This window comes from Cuculus canorus, chromosome 1, assembly GCF_017976375.1.
Source record: "Cuculus canorus isolate bCucCan1 chromosome 1, bCucCan1.pri, whole genome shotgun sequence".
Lineage (NCBI taxonomy): Eukaryota > Metazoa > Chordata > Aves > Cuculiformes > Cuculidae > Cuculus > Cuculus canorus.
Window position 1 is genome coordinate 167,555,349 of NC_071401.1, and position 13,349 is coordinate 167,568,697.

A 13,349-nucleotide genomic window follows, 5' to 3' on the forward strand; every position below is an offset into this window, starting at 1 on the left:
CATGAAGTTTGTAAAGAGAATTTTAAGACTCACAGGAAAGACAGTAGTGTTTTCTATGATTAAAGATTTGGTTTGAAGATCAATGTCAATATTATAATAAATTAATACATATTTTGATTTTTCAGTAATAGATGTAGATTTACATTTCCAGTAAAATAGAATTTTACATCGGCTGCAAATACAGGATAGTGCAGGCTTAACATGCTTTTGGCATTGTTATATTTATGCACCAGTTGTTTGTTACATTGATTTTTGTAGGTCCACTGTACACATTTTTTCTCATTCTGTTAACAGAAATAAAAAGCATGCATATCTTCATAACTTGTAAATAAAAGTGATTATATTTTGCTATCAACATGTGCTAAAAGTTTTGGTCATGTAAAGTTCAGGTGAGATTTTTTCATTCATACAGTTCCCATCTTGCTGACTGTTTTCAATTAGCTATATAAATTGCACAGTCAAGATGAAAAAATCAGGTAGAGACTAAGGCCCAGGAAATGGAGGTATGGCTTCTCCTGCAGCAAAAGGTGGGGAAGTTTAGGGGTGTTTTTGTTTGGTAGCTCTCAGAAGTTAGTAAATGTCATATAAACATAGTTTGGCTAATTTCCAAGGAACACGCAAAATAATGTGTAAACTCACCTACAACATTTAAGTTAAAAATAAGTTATGAATATGCTTCATATCTAATAGTGTCAAGGCATGTTGATATTTCCTCTTTACAGAAACAGAGTTCCTATTTAAACCACCTCACTTTATTTTCTTCAAAATTAATTTTCTGTCTTATTCCTTAGTTATTAATTTTTCATTAATAGGAAATGTGATCAAAACCTTTCCTCATCTAGTTTTCTTTCAGTTGTGATGCATGAACAGAAATATCCCTTTTATTTTATTCAAAGCCACCATTCATATTTCTGAGGTTGGAGATGGCCAAGGAGTCTGATACTCTGTAGTGAAAAATCTGAAAACAAAGCTCACTAAATACATCACTTTGCAGTGGGTGGGATCATTGAGTTACAATGCCACTACTTTCTGTCAGCAGTGATGCTCTTTCTACCTTTTGTCTCCTGTAAAACTATCATCCTTATAACTTCTGTGCACTTCTGTATAAATTGAAACTCCTCCCAATGTTTGATTTTAATCCACTTCTCCCCAAAAGACTCAAATTACTAAGACCAAAGAGATAGTATCTAAACCAACTGCTTCCTTTTAGTCTTAAACCTGTGTGAACATCTGGCACACCGGTGTGTACCCTAAGAACTAGGAGATTTAGTAGTATTTATAAGTAGGATATCTAAGCCATAGGAACATACAGCCCCAGAAAAAGTGCTTGTGAATGTTTTCACGTTGCCCTATAAAATGAGTAGGGTGTTTTCGCACTGATCTCTCATAATTTAAATTAAATATTATTCTGAAGTTTAAATGAAGGCTATTTCATTTGAATTTACTACCTGCAGCAGAGGGTAAAGAAATTTCCATTAAGGGAAAAGGCCATTCAAACGGCACCACACACCAAGCCACTTAATTATAAAGAGGCAGCTTATGCATGACATTTTCCATATCTTTAAATAGTGCATATATAGCTTGTTAGCCTATACACAGTGAATAAACAAAAATACAATGATGGCTAAAATCTCCAGTAATAATTAGTTACATATTTTGTGAAGTCCTGCAGCATTTTGAAAATATTAGTTAAGGTTGACTCATATTAAATGAGTTCCACTAAAAACAATTCAGTTCCAGATTCTGAAGGCTGTAGGTGCTTATTATTCTTTCATCTGAAAAATTCCATCCCTCCAAATTGAAATTTTATTTGTTCACTGTACTTACATGTTAAATGGAAAGTGTTAGAGCGCATACTATAAGCATTACAAAATTCGTGGTGATTCAAATCTTTCTTTTCCTTTCTCCTAAAAAGGAAATAGCAGCTTTGGAAATTTACAAAAATGGTAATAGTGGTACAACGTATTAGCAGACCGCAACAGATAATTTAGTTGAGCATGGGTCTTTGTTTCTGTCGTTCTGAAAAATTGCTCACTGTTTCCCTTCAAATTTGACTGTGTCTGTGTACTAGTACTATTAGCCTCCTGTCTTCTTTCAGATCACTGCTGCTTAAGGTCTGCAGGGTTGTTGCATTATGTACCCTGATGTACAACACAAACTGTTAAATTTTGCCCTGTTACTGCTGTACTGAGTTAAACAAACTGCCTGTGTTTACATATGCTCCAGACAACATATAAAAATGATCTAAGACATGAAAAGTTTGGGACTTTTCTAGTTTGATGCAAAAATCTGTCAACTTTTGCCCAGGTCAGTTTCAGGATCTGGCAGGTTAATGACAGGTGCTTAGTGCTTTCCCATCTGTGAGAGGAGGGCTGCGTCTTAGGGTAGCAGACAACATAATTCAGGCTACCATTTGAGTAAGGCTTATTTACCACTGTTTTTGTCCTTACAGCTGGTAATAAATACTTGCAGGCAGCACACAGAAGTAGAAAACTGTTTCCCACGCTGGTAGGAAGGAGAGCCTGCTCAGTTAGCACAGACCCAGGGCTTCCCTGCTCAGTTGAATAGTCTTCTTCCATTTCTCCTTGAAACACAAACACCGGGAGATTTTAGGTTCATGAACTCAACAGGTTTGCCCATTGGTAGAGGAACAATAGCTTCCAGCTTGTGGTGTGTATGGTCAGGTATTTTACTATTCTATGTGGAAAGCAGCTGTCCAGTGTGCAGCCACACAAGCTTGGAACGTGGTGTCCGGACACATAGCACACAGTTGATGCGAATCTAGACTGGAGCATACCCTCTTGGTAATAAATTGCCTTTGCCAATAAGATGGGGCAGTTTGAGAGCCACTTAATGTGCAGGGTTTTTTTTAAGTACCACTCATTGTCATTTTAAAAATGACACATAAAGGCTTGCTAGATAATATCAATTACATCATCACTTATCTGTTAGTACCTATTCTGGCACTATTTGTCACTTAATTCATTACCAACTGAATGCTGCATCAGATAATCATATTATTTTTCCTGCAACTGGCGACAGCTTAATAATCTTGAAGTATGGGGTAACTTCTACTTACTTGTAGCCCATGAAGACTAAGGATGTACTGATGTTCTGGTACTCCTAGGCTCATGAAAATGGACTGTAAATGAGCTAAAGATCTCCTATATGGCTTGCTAAGATAATTAGGAATATTTTTTTATGACAACCTAACTTAAAACTATCACTAAGAAATATTTGGATTTTTCCCACCAGAAAGAACACAATAGTCTTTATATGAAAAAACTATATCAGTCTGATGAAAGTACATCAAATCACTCCTCTCCAAATGCAGAGAAACAATGTTTACTAATTTTTTTTATATATTTAATTTCTATCCACTTTGTTGTGCCTATTTAGTTGTGGTTCTGTAAAATTACTAGAATTTATTTTCATCATCATAAACTTTGGCTGCTTCCAACTCTCTTTAGCCATGCTGTCTGGGGATCTGTTACGGATATCTTCAGTGCAACTCATTTTTCCCTCATTACTAATAAGTAGAGAGACACTATAATATATACTTCATATTTCCTCATCTTCGTGTCTCATTCTTTTTTTCCTACTTCTAAACATGTTTCACTTTTTTACTTTTTTCACGTTTCATTTTTTAATTTTTTTAAATTGGCCTTTTTAGTTTTAAAATCAGCGGAGAAAAGGTATTTGAGGACAATCTCTTAAATTCTTTTTAAATATAGGTATTCTTATTTTTCTTCTAATTTTTTCCTCCCAGACAAATTTGCTCATCCTTTTCCTGTTTTCCTGAGCTCCTCTGAAATATTGGCTGGTTATATGCTTTTGACCATATTAAATGGTCAGCACCAGCAACCACCAGATTCCAATCCAGTGATTAACTTGTTCTTATTCATCATGAGGAGATCCAGAGTGGATTTACCTCATGTTTTGTGCAATACCTTTTGTATTAGAATTATGTAGTGTTGAGAAACTCTACCAATGCTTTATTATGGAATACAAAATACCGCTCACAACATCTCACAAAATAAAATTTATTATAGAAAAGCTATTTATTTCATAAGTTACTCTATCTTATATGTCATTAACACCACTTCTCTGTGAGACGCAGACCACGTTTCTTAAAAGGTCTCAGATGCTCCATTTCACTCTTTAGTATTGAGAGACAGCAAACAGAGCTGTCTACGAGTGCTAGGATTCCAAGCACTCCTCATGATCAATGGGGATCTGGTAAATAGACTTATGGAGTTTAGTGAGAGATTCATCTTTCTAACACAGACACTATAACAGTTTTCAGTTACCTGACAGTAACCTATAACGGTTTTCAGTTACCTAAACGTAGGCATCTAGTATCGTTCAAGATGTTCTGAAGTATCCAGTTCACCTGTATAAGTTATGAAAAAGGACTTAAAGACTTGTTTCCTTTTCAAGTGGCAGTTGATGACAAAGCAGGGTACTCCACAGTGCCTAAATAACAAAGAACCGTCACTTAGGCAATAGCTTATTGTCAAGGGGCTTCAGCCAGCTGGTGATGAAAAGAGACCTACTGCTCTCTGACATGCTCTGGACTGTCTAGCACATCCAAGTGAAGCTGGTTGCTACAACTCATGATCTTGAGAAGACCTATCCTGTCCTGAGGTAGTGGCAGGAGGCCAGACACATCAAAACAATCTAGAATGACATTAGATCACTTATGTTTCGGTACCTTTTACTGGTTTTGGCTAGTTGAGGGACTACATTTTGCGTTTGTGCTGAAAACAGTGTTAATAATACAAGGAAGTCCTAGTTACTGCTAAGCAGTACTTACACAGAGTCAAGGTCTTTTCTGCTTCTCCAACAAAAGGTTAGGAGGGGACACAGCTGGGACAGCTGACCCCAGCTGACCGAAAGGATATCCCATACTATATGATGTCTTGCTCAGCAATATAAATCTGGAGGAAGAAGAAAAGGAGGAACATTCGGAGTGATGGTGTTTATCTTCCCAAGTAAAGGATATGTGTGATGGCACCATGCTTTTGTGGAGATGGCTGAACACCTGTCTGCTGATAGGAAGTAGTAAATATATTCCTGATTTTGCTTCACTTGTGTACATGGCTTTTGCTTTATCTATTAAACTGTCTTTATCTCAACCCTCAAGTTTTCTCACTTTTACTCTTCTGATTCTCTCTTACCTCTCTACTGCAGGAGAGTGAGTGAGTGGCTGTGTGGTGTTTGTTGCTGTGTGGGCTTTAACCACAACAGTGATTTTTGTCACCCAACATCGGGCTCAGAGGGTTCGAGATAACAACAAATTTGATTGGAACTTTCTAGATGAAATTTACAACTATTATTGCTGTTTAGTTGTTAATTAGCAGGGACTGGCTTGTCTTACTGGTTATTAGTCTGGTTTTTATTAGTGGCTGCTTTGTGCCTTCACTGCTTACTGTGCTGCTATCATCTTACCCTTTTGCATCTACGAACATTTTGGTAAAGGCTATGCCGTGTGCCTGGGCTGGCATATGGCCAAGGTGTTACTGTTGTTTCTGTGCTGCTGTACTGGACAGGGTGAAGCTCCAGTGTGAACTTGAGTCAAAGGGATTGTGAGCTGTGGATGAGTCCATATAGGAGCAGGACACCCTGTGGCATTTATGGCCATGAATATATCCACACCTGAGCAAGTACAGCTTGAAGTTTCTGTTCACAGTGGTGTCTATGCCACAGCAGGTATACCTCTGAAAGGATTGTGACCCAAGGATAAGTCCATGCAGGACAAGGCACATATCAAAGCACCTGTGGCTGTGGGTAAGTCCATACTGCAGCAGGTACACCTTGAAATACTTAGTGGTTGCTCATGTGGTTATGCTGGAGCACCTCAATGCATGCGGCCACGGATGAGCCCATGACACAGCAAGAAAACCCCTGAAGGGACCGTAGCCATGGGTAAGGCCATGTTGGAGCAGGTATATCCCTGAAAGCATCATGGTCCATGGATAAGTCTATGCTGAAACAGATGCTCCTCAAAGCACCTATAGTTGTGGATAAGTCTATGCTGCAAGAGGTACACGCCCGAAGAAACTGCAGCTCATAGATAAGGCTGCACTTGAAACAGCTACATCTCTAAGGCACAGCAGTCTGTGGATAAGTCCAAGCCAGAGCAGGGACAAGAGAAATTCATTGTTATGTTAGACCCTATGGTCTGGTCCAAAGGGACTAGGAGTGGAGATCATAATGGGAATACCTCTAAATTGTTGTAAGGCAGGTTCTGGAGGAGACCTGTCCTGAAGTAGTGACAGGAGGCCAGGCATATCTTAGCAATCTGGAATGACATTAGACACTTATGTTTTGGTACCTGAATCATGCCCTTGGAGCTCCAGTCCAGGAGAAAGCCAACCTCCTAAGTGAGGTAAAATCCTCACTTTGTGTAAACTGTCTGAATGGTATTTTTTCTAACAATTTTCTCTGCAGACTTCTCTCAGTTGAGTATTCAGCACCAATGTCTGCAAATAAATGTCACAGAAATAGAGCCAAGCAAAATGAGATGTACAAGTCTGGAGACAGTCATAATCTAGTCCCCCACAGGTATTTTCCATGTTCTCAACGTCTCTAAAAAACATAATAAAAAAGCCAAAATAGGGAATTTTTGAAAGGTCAAATTAAGTTTTAGAAGACAATCCTCTGCTTCCATTAGATCATCACCTGACTAGTGACACAGTTTTCCTTTGTTTAGTCAACAAAACTTTGAATAGATTTCATATATCGTTGCATAAGTTACATCCATTGGAAATGACAGAAACAATTTAAGATATTTTGCATCAAAAGCTTTCATGAGTTTATTTTGAATTGACACAAAAGTACTTAAGGTCAAATTTGCTCTCCATCCAGCCCAAGAAGGGACAAGCTGAACCATTTCCCTCATCCTGTGTGATCAGGATCCTGTGTGATCCTGTGTGAACACTTTCCAAGTATTCTTGTTCACCTCCTACAGATTTTATACCTCTGTCTACTCAGACTGACTTTTTTCTTTACTTCTTTTTATTTCTTGAACTTTAGTGTACATATAACAATCATACTTGGATGTTTATGTATCTGTATATTTATACATGTGTATGTCTGTGTGTTAAATAGCAAACTGGACCAAAACCTGGAATTGATATCTATCCCTTTAGTTTCCCTGTATTCTCTTTCATGTTTTCTTAGTAGTTACATGACTTTTGCTTATGTAGATACATTATACTATAAAATAGAATAAATAGCATTTTCAAAGATGCTGCATATTTTTGCGGTAGCAGTATGTAGCTGATCTAGAGGGAATTTCTTCCCTTCACTCTTCAAATGCTGGGTTGCAATTTCTTTTGGTTCTTAAGTATGGAAAATAAAACATTGCAATCAAATGTTTTAACTCCTCCAAACTCCCATTCAGATCAAAACTTCATGCTATTAACTGTTCAGAAAAATAAAAAGGCAGACAAACTTCACCGTGGGGGACTGAAGAAAGCATTATAACTGACTGAGAAGAAAAAATAGAAAAGCTTTGAGATAGGAAGCAGTTAACAATATTGTCAATATTTGGGTAGATCAATGCAAGATATTAACATTACCACTCTAAAAATTATTCTATATGAGCAAACAGATGACTTACCTCTCCTTTAGGCTCTTCCTATGATAATAAATCATGTAGTGCCCTTCACAATGGCAAGTATATTTTTGTAGTATTAATTTATTAGAATAGGCTTTTCTATTCTTCTAGCCTGAACTCTACAATTCCTAGCTATAGTTTGGTACTTACCACTCTTAAGAGAGAGTTTAAATGAAGCCATCATGTTTTGTAGAGTAAGATCGCCTTACAGCAGAAATGGGTCTAAGTCATGCTAGTTAGTCCAGAGTTGGAAAATGGCATGATTTCATCCAATATAGATGCAGCTTTAGATTCTGGAATATAACTTGGGCCATTAATAAGAGAACAGACAATCGAGTCCTAAGGTCTTTTAACATTAGCTGAATCACAATTTCATTTCTTTCAAGTTATGTTTTCATTATTTTCACTATTTTCTCAAGATTTATGTGTGTTTCCATATGTGTATATGTGTGTGCGCATATGCCACTCTTGTTTTACAGTGACATTTTGAAGAAGATACCAGTATTATTTCTAATTTTCAAGAGTAACAAATATGTTCCAGAAATGAGATCTGACTCCAAGCCTTAGCAGAGTAATAATTTTTAAATTGAAAAGCTGGTTTTGCATAGAACTGCTGACACAAACTTAGCTACAGCTGTACCAGTGGATAACACTATAATTTAGGCAGTGTTCCTATCCCATAGATAACTTCAATAAGAGTACTTTGTGTGAGAAAAAAGTATAAGCAGCGTAATGACATTGGAAAGACTGAAATCTGTAAAAGAGTTTTGGTGACGCTTTCCTGCTTTTTGCCTGTCCTACTGAGGTTTACTCTTTCCTCTTTCTGAAGCTTAGTAAGAGAGTTTTTGGAAGCATGCAAATGTTGATGAATGAGCCAGACTGGTTCTGAGTACACGCATGTACCTCCCTGCTTATGTCCCCTGCACCCAGACCTTTCAGAGATTTGTGTAGTGTAGGATTTGTGACTTTTCTAGGAAACCCACACAAGGGTCATTCTTTCAGGCAAGTGGGGAATAGATATGGAAGTGATAGCCCGTGACATTTTGACTTAACACATGGTAATGGGAAGAAGATGTTTGCTTTACCAATAAGGATGATATCCTTCTCCTGAAAGCCACCACTAATGACTTATTAAATACTGATGTCAAAACATTTTCAGAAGCATGTCTTCCAAGGTTTTGGAAAACAAGATTTGGGTTCCTAATTCACTCAATTGATGTTGAATATTCTGCTCCACACTTGTGTGCTTCTGAGCCTAGTAAAGGTCATGTTGTCTATGTCTGAACAGACTGTTAAGCTTGAAGCCAAGTGTGCCCTTAAGGAAGAACTTATTTCCCACATTTCAAGCCTGTCAACAAGGCTGTTGGTGCGACTGGGGACTTCTGCAAGCTCTGTATGTGACAACATGCTTTGCGTCCAGACCTTAAGCACACCAGCAGCCTTTCTTCATAGGAGAGGTGTCCCAAACCTCTGACCATTCTTGTGGCCCTTCTCTGGATCTGATCTCTTAGGTCTATGTTTTTCTTATGCTGGAGACCCCAGATTTGGATGCACTGCTCTAGGTAGAGGTCTCACAAGAGAGCTGAATAGAAGAAGAGAATCGCATCCCTCAGCCTGCTGGCCATGCTTCTTTCTATGCAGCTTAGGATACAACTGGCTTTCTGGGCTACAAGTACAAATCGCTGGCTCATATCCAGTTTTTCCTTCACCAGTATCCCCAAGTCCTTCTCTGCTGGGCTGCTCTCAACAGGAGCACAGCACAAGCACATTCCTCCCATCTAAAATGTAGAGAACACAACAATCTTGTGGGTCAGAATTCTGACAAGGAAGTTCAAAGGCTATATTACCGTTTCACAGTACTTTCATCCTTTGACAGCAGTAAGGAGCCTATCTACTTCACTTTTCCCATAACAATCCAATTATCTGTATCTTTTGAACAGAAACTCTCGCAATCTTCTCTAACTCTCTGTAACCTACACAAGCCGTGGCTCCTAATATATATAAATCATGATTGGTGTGTCCTTAAAGAACTTAGTGCTGGAAATGAGCAGTAAGGGATAGAAGAGAACAAATATACCCAAAAGGTTAGACTGTTTGATTTTGGTGATGGCATGATGAAATTCAAAATTGCCTGAGGTTTAGGATTTCTCACTCACTCTGTTAGCCAACATTTCAAAGACAACGCTTTGTTTCAAGACTTTATTGCAACAATTCTACTTTCTCCTTCCACATGAGAATGATGTGTATGGACAAACCTCTGAAGGATTATTCTTAGAAGTTAAAAAGCCTTTTGAAGCATTTCAGTTGTCTAGAGTTTCTAATAGAGCTGATAAGTATTTAGAATAAGTCTTTCAGGTCAGGATTATTTTTGCATTTTGAAATTCCTTTTTTTCCCCCTGCAATTTGGAATTTGATTTATTCTCTATAATCTTTTTATTCCTGCAAAGATTCAATACTTTGAAATTCAAAGATGAAAGAAATAATCAGTAGAATAATACATGATTGGCTTAAATTGTTCTGAATTTTCCTGTTGAAAGGGCTTTCTAACACGCCCTTACTAGCAGACACATGGTCCCCATTTTTCTTGGCTTTATATTGGGATTTAAACACGTTCAAAAAATTGCTATGAGGAGAAGCACTAGCCTAATTCATCTCAATTAAAGTCTTCATCTGGAAGCAATAATGTAATTTCTCCAAACCTGAAGTTTGCAAAAATAGTAGCAAAAGCCTTAAGGTGTTTTCATTCAAATAAAATATGCAGTTTAATATATTAGTTGAAAATTAATAAAAGGTGTAAGTAAGCTTTATCACAAACTATATATTTCAGTTCTATTGAGGCAATAACATAAAGAGCCTAGGGGGGAGAACTCTGAAAATTTGCTTATTTTCATGTTACATATGAAAATAGAAAGTTTTGTAAATGTAACCGTTTACACAGGATAAATAAGTATATATTCTGCTGTCCATTCTGGCAAATGTTATTAGCAACAAAAACTATCAATTAATATTTGTGCATATAAGCAAAATATGATGCCATTTATCCCCAGGAATCATCACTTGCATGTATTTGTCTTCTTTCTATTTGAGTGTGAGCCAAAGAGAGTAACTGTGATGATGCTTTGGATGAAACATTTCTGGATGGAGGTAGTTTAGATTGTTTTTTATTTATTTGTTCAAAAACTGCTTTTCGTATTTAGACAGTGGATGCCATCTTTTGTTTAATTTCCCTTCAAAATTTCCATCTGTAGCTTTCAGTTTCTTTGACTGAAAACGCTGGAGCTATTCATGTGATAATATTTGCAGATGCAAAGCGTACAATGTTTGTTACCTTCCAAAAAACTTACTCACTGTTGCTTGCTGCAGCCATACGTGTGGATTCAGAAACATGAAAATTGCTGTTTCTTATCACGCTGCAGATCCTCTGATTTTTTATTAGTTCCCTTTATTTCATTTTTAATATTCTATTACAATCTAAAACATGTGTGCATATATATTTATAATTAAAATAGTACCCTTCTTTTCATAGTTTTCTCCATTCTTTCTCCCACAGATGGAAGTTAATTTTAGTCCTAGTTTAAGCAGGCAGTAACAGAGCATTAACATTCTTCTGGTCTGATGACTTAAGACACCCACATAGAGCTAATCTCCCGAGCTTTCAAGCAGCATAATGTATACACTGGGTAAGAGAACAGCCTGACAAAGCAGTTTTGAAGAAACCATTGCTTTGTATCTCAGAAAAGAAAAGGAAGTATGTTTAACAGGCAAGGTAGACAGCCTTCTGTAGTACCTGCATCCAGATTGAACCTCAGGCACTTGTGGTACATTAACCGACCCAAACTTCCAGAGCAGGAAGCAGGGCAGGAAAAGAGTGTACATGTTGAGTTTAATTTAAGCACTATAACAAGTTTTGTGACTTTTCAGGAGACACACATATACTTTGTTCTATTGCAGCTGGAGCTGCTGGAGCACTTCTAGGGTCATGTTTTATGCTAAACCATTTTGAAGTCGATGCACTTAATATTGAACATCTCACAGCTCATGTTTCCTCTTCCGTATTGTGCAAACTTGTCACTATCATGATCCTTAATTCGTTTTTCTCTGTATTGAATAAACTACCTCCATCTAAATTAGCTTAATCCAATTAAAGCCCTTTGGTGGTTTAGAACTTGGAATGGGAAAGCACCAACCACCTAGCAATAGCTTGGCAATAACCACGGAAAATAACACCACTTCTTTTGAAACAATTTAAAGAGATGTAGGCCAGTTCTTGTAGCAAAACTAACTTTAGAGCCATGCATACTCACAGAGAGCAGGAACAAAAACACATCCATGCGCAAAGCAAGAATATTTGACTGTGGACATTCAAAAAGACTACTGATTTCAGCTATGCGCTCTGACTTAAAAAAGTAAAGGGGAAACAGCAGAGTAAATATGTTAATTTGTGTAACCTCTTGTCATAAAGCCTCATCTTTCCTCCTGGTTTTCACAGTGAAGAGTGACTTTGTCATTGTCCCTCACTGACACTAGATGGCACTTCAGAGTAGTGGTGGGATCACAAAGTCTTTTGTAATCTTTTCTAGTTATTTTGCATATGACACTATAGAGGCATAAAAATAATGTTAGCATCAAACAAAAGACATTTCTTAGCTTTTTGTGAATTTGTATATATTACTCTGAAGTAGACAATATTGTGTCTAAAAGAAGTAACAGACATAAGCAGAAAATTATAACAAAATATTTCACTGCTAGATAAAAAAAAACAGGTTATGGGCCAAAGACCGATCTTCAGAGGACTTGAGAAGCAGTCTGAGAAGGGATTTAAAAAAAAAAAATAGAAAACTATAGACTTGGAAATCAGAGAAACACATTGTTGCCAGAGATTTCCAAGATGATCCTTTCCAGGAAAGAAAATTAGATATGATGCCATTTATACACCACCGATCAAGTATACGATGACTGTCTCTAATCTGGTACCCTTTAAGAGTAAATAGCCAGCTCCCTTCTGACCTTAAATGGGAAGCATATACGAAGTAGTGTTTTGTAGTCAAGTTTTTAAAAGTAATATTCTTCAGCAATATATGAATTTGCTAAGGAAAAAAAGATGAGTATTTACTTTTGGAAAGCCTAAGTCTGAGGGATATAACATTAATTAAAAAAAAAGGAAGGATTTTAAAAGGATAGATTTAGATTAGATATTAGGAAGAAAGTTTTTACTCTGAGGGTGATGAGCCACAGGAAGAAGTTGCCCAGAGAACTTATGAGTGCCCCATCCCTGAAGGTGTTCAAGATCAGGCTGGAGGAGGTTATGAGCAGTCTGATGTAGTGGGAGGTATCCCTGCCCATGGCAGTGAGGTTGGAACTAGATTATCTTTAAGGTCCCTTCCATCCCAAACCATTCTATGATTTGGTGATTCTATGATACTGCAAAATCAAAAAGTAAGTTTACATTATTGCCATCAAACTGCAGTGAAAATTTAAGCATTATTTCTTCGAAACAGCATTTTAATTTCCAACCTATTTTGTCAATTCAGCAGAGGTTAAATAGTTAACACTCCAATAAGATTCATTAGTAGGGGGAAATTGGTACATATAGATGTCAAAAAATAGCAGAAAATATAATTCTGAAAACTCTCTAAATAAGAGAAAGAGTAGGTCAAACAGTTATTCAGGCATACTCCTAACTAACAATGAATCATAGGCATTATTAATTTCAGACAGCAGAAAA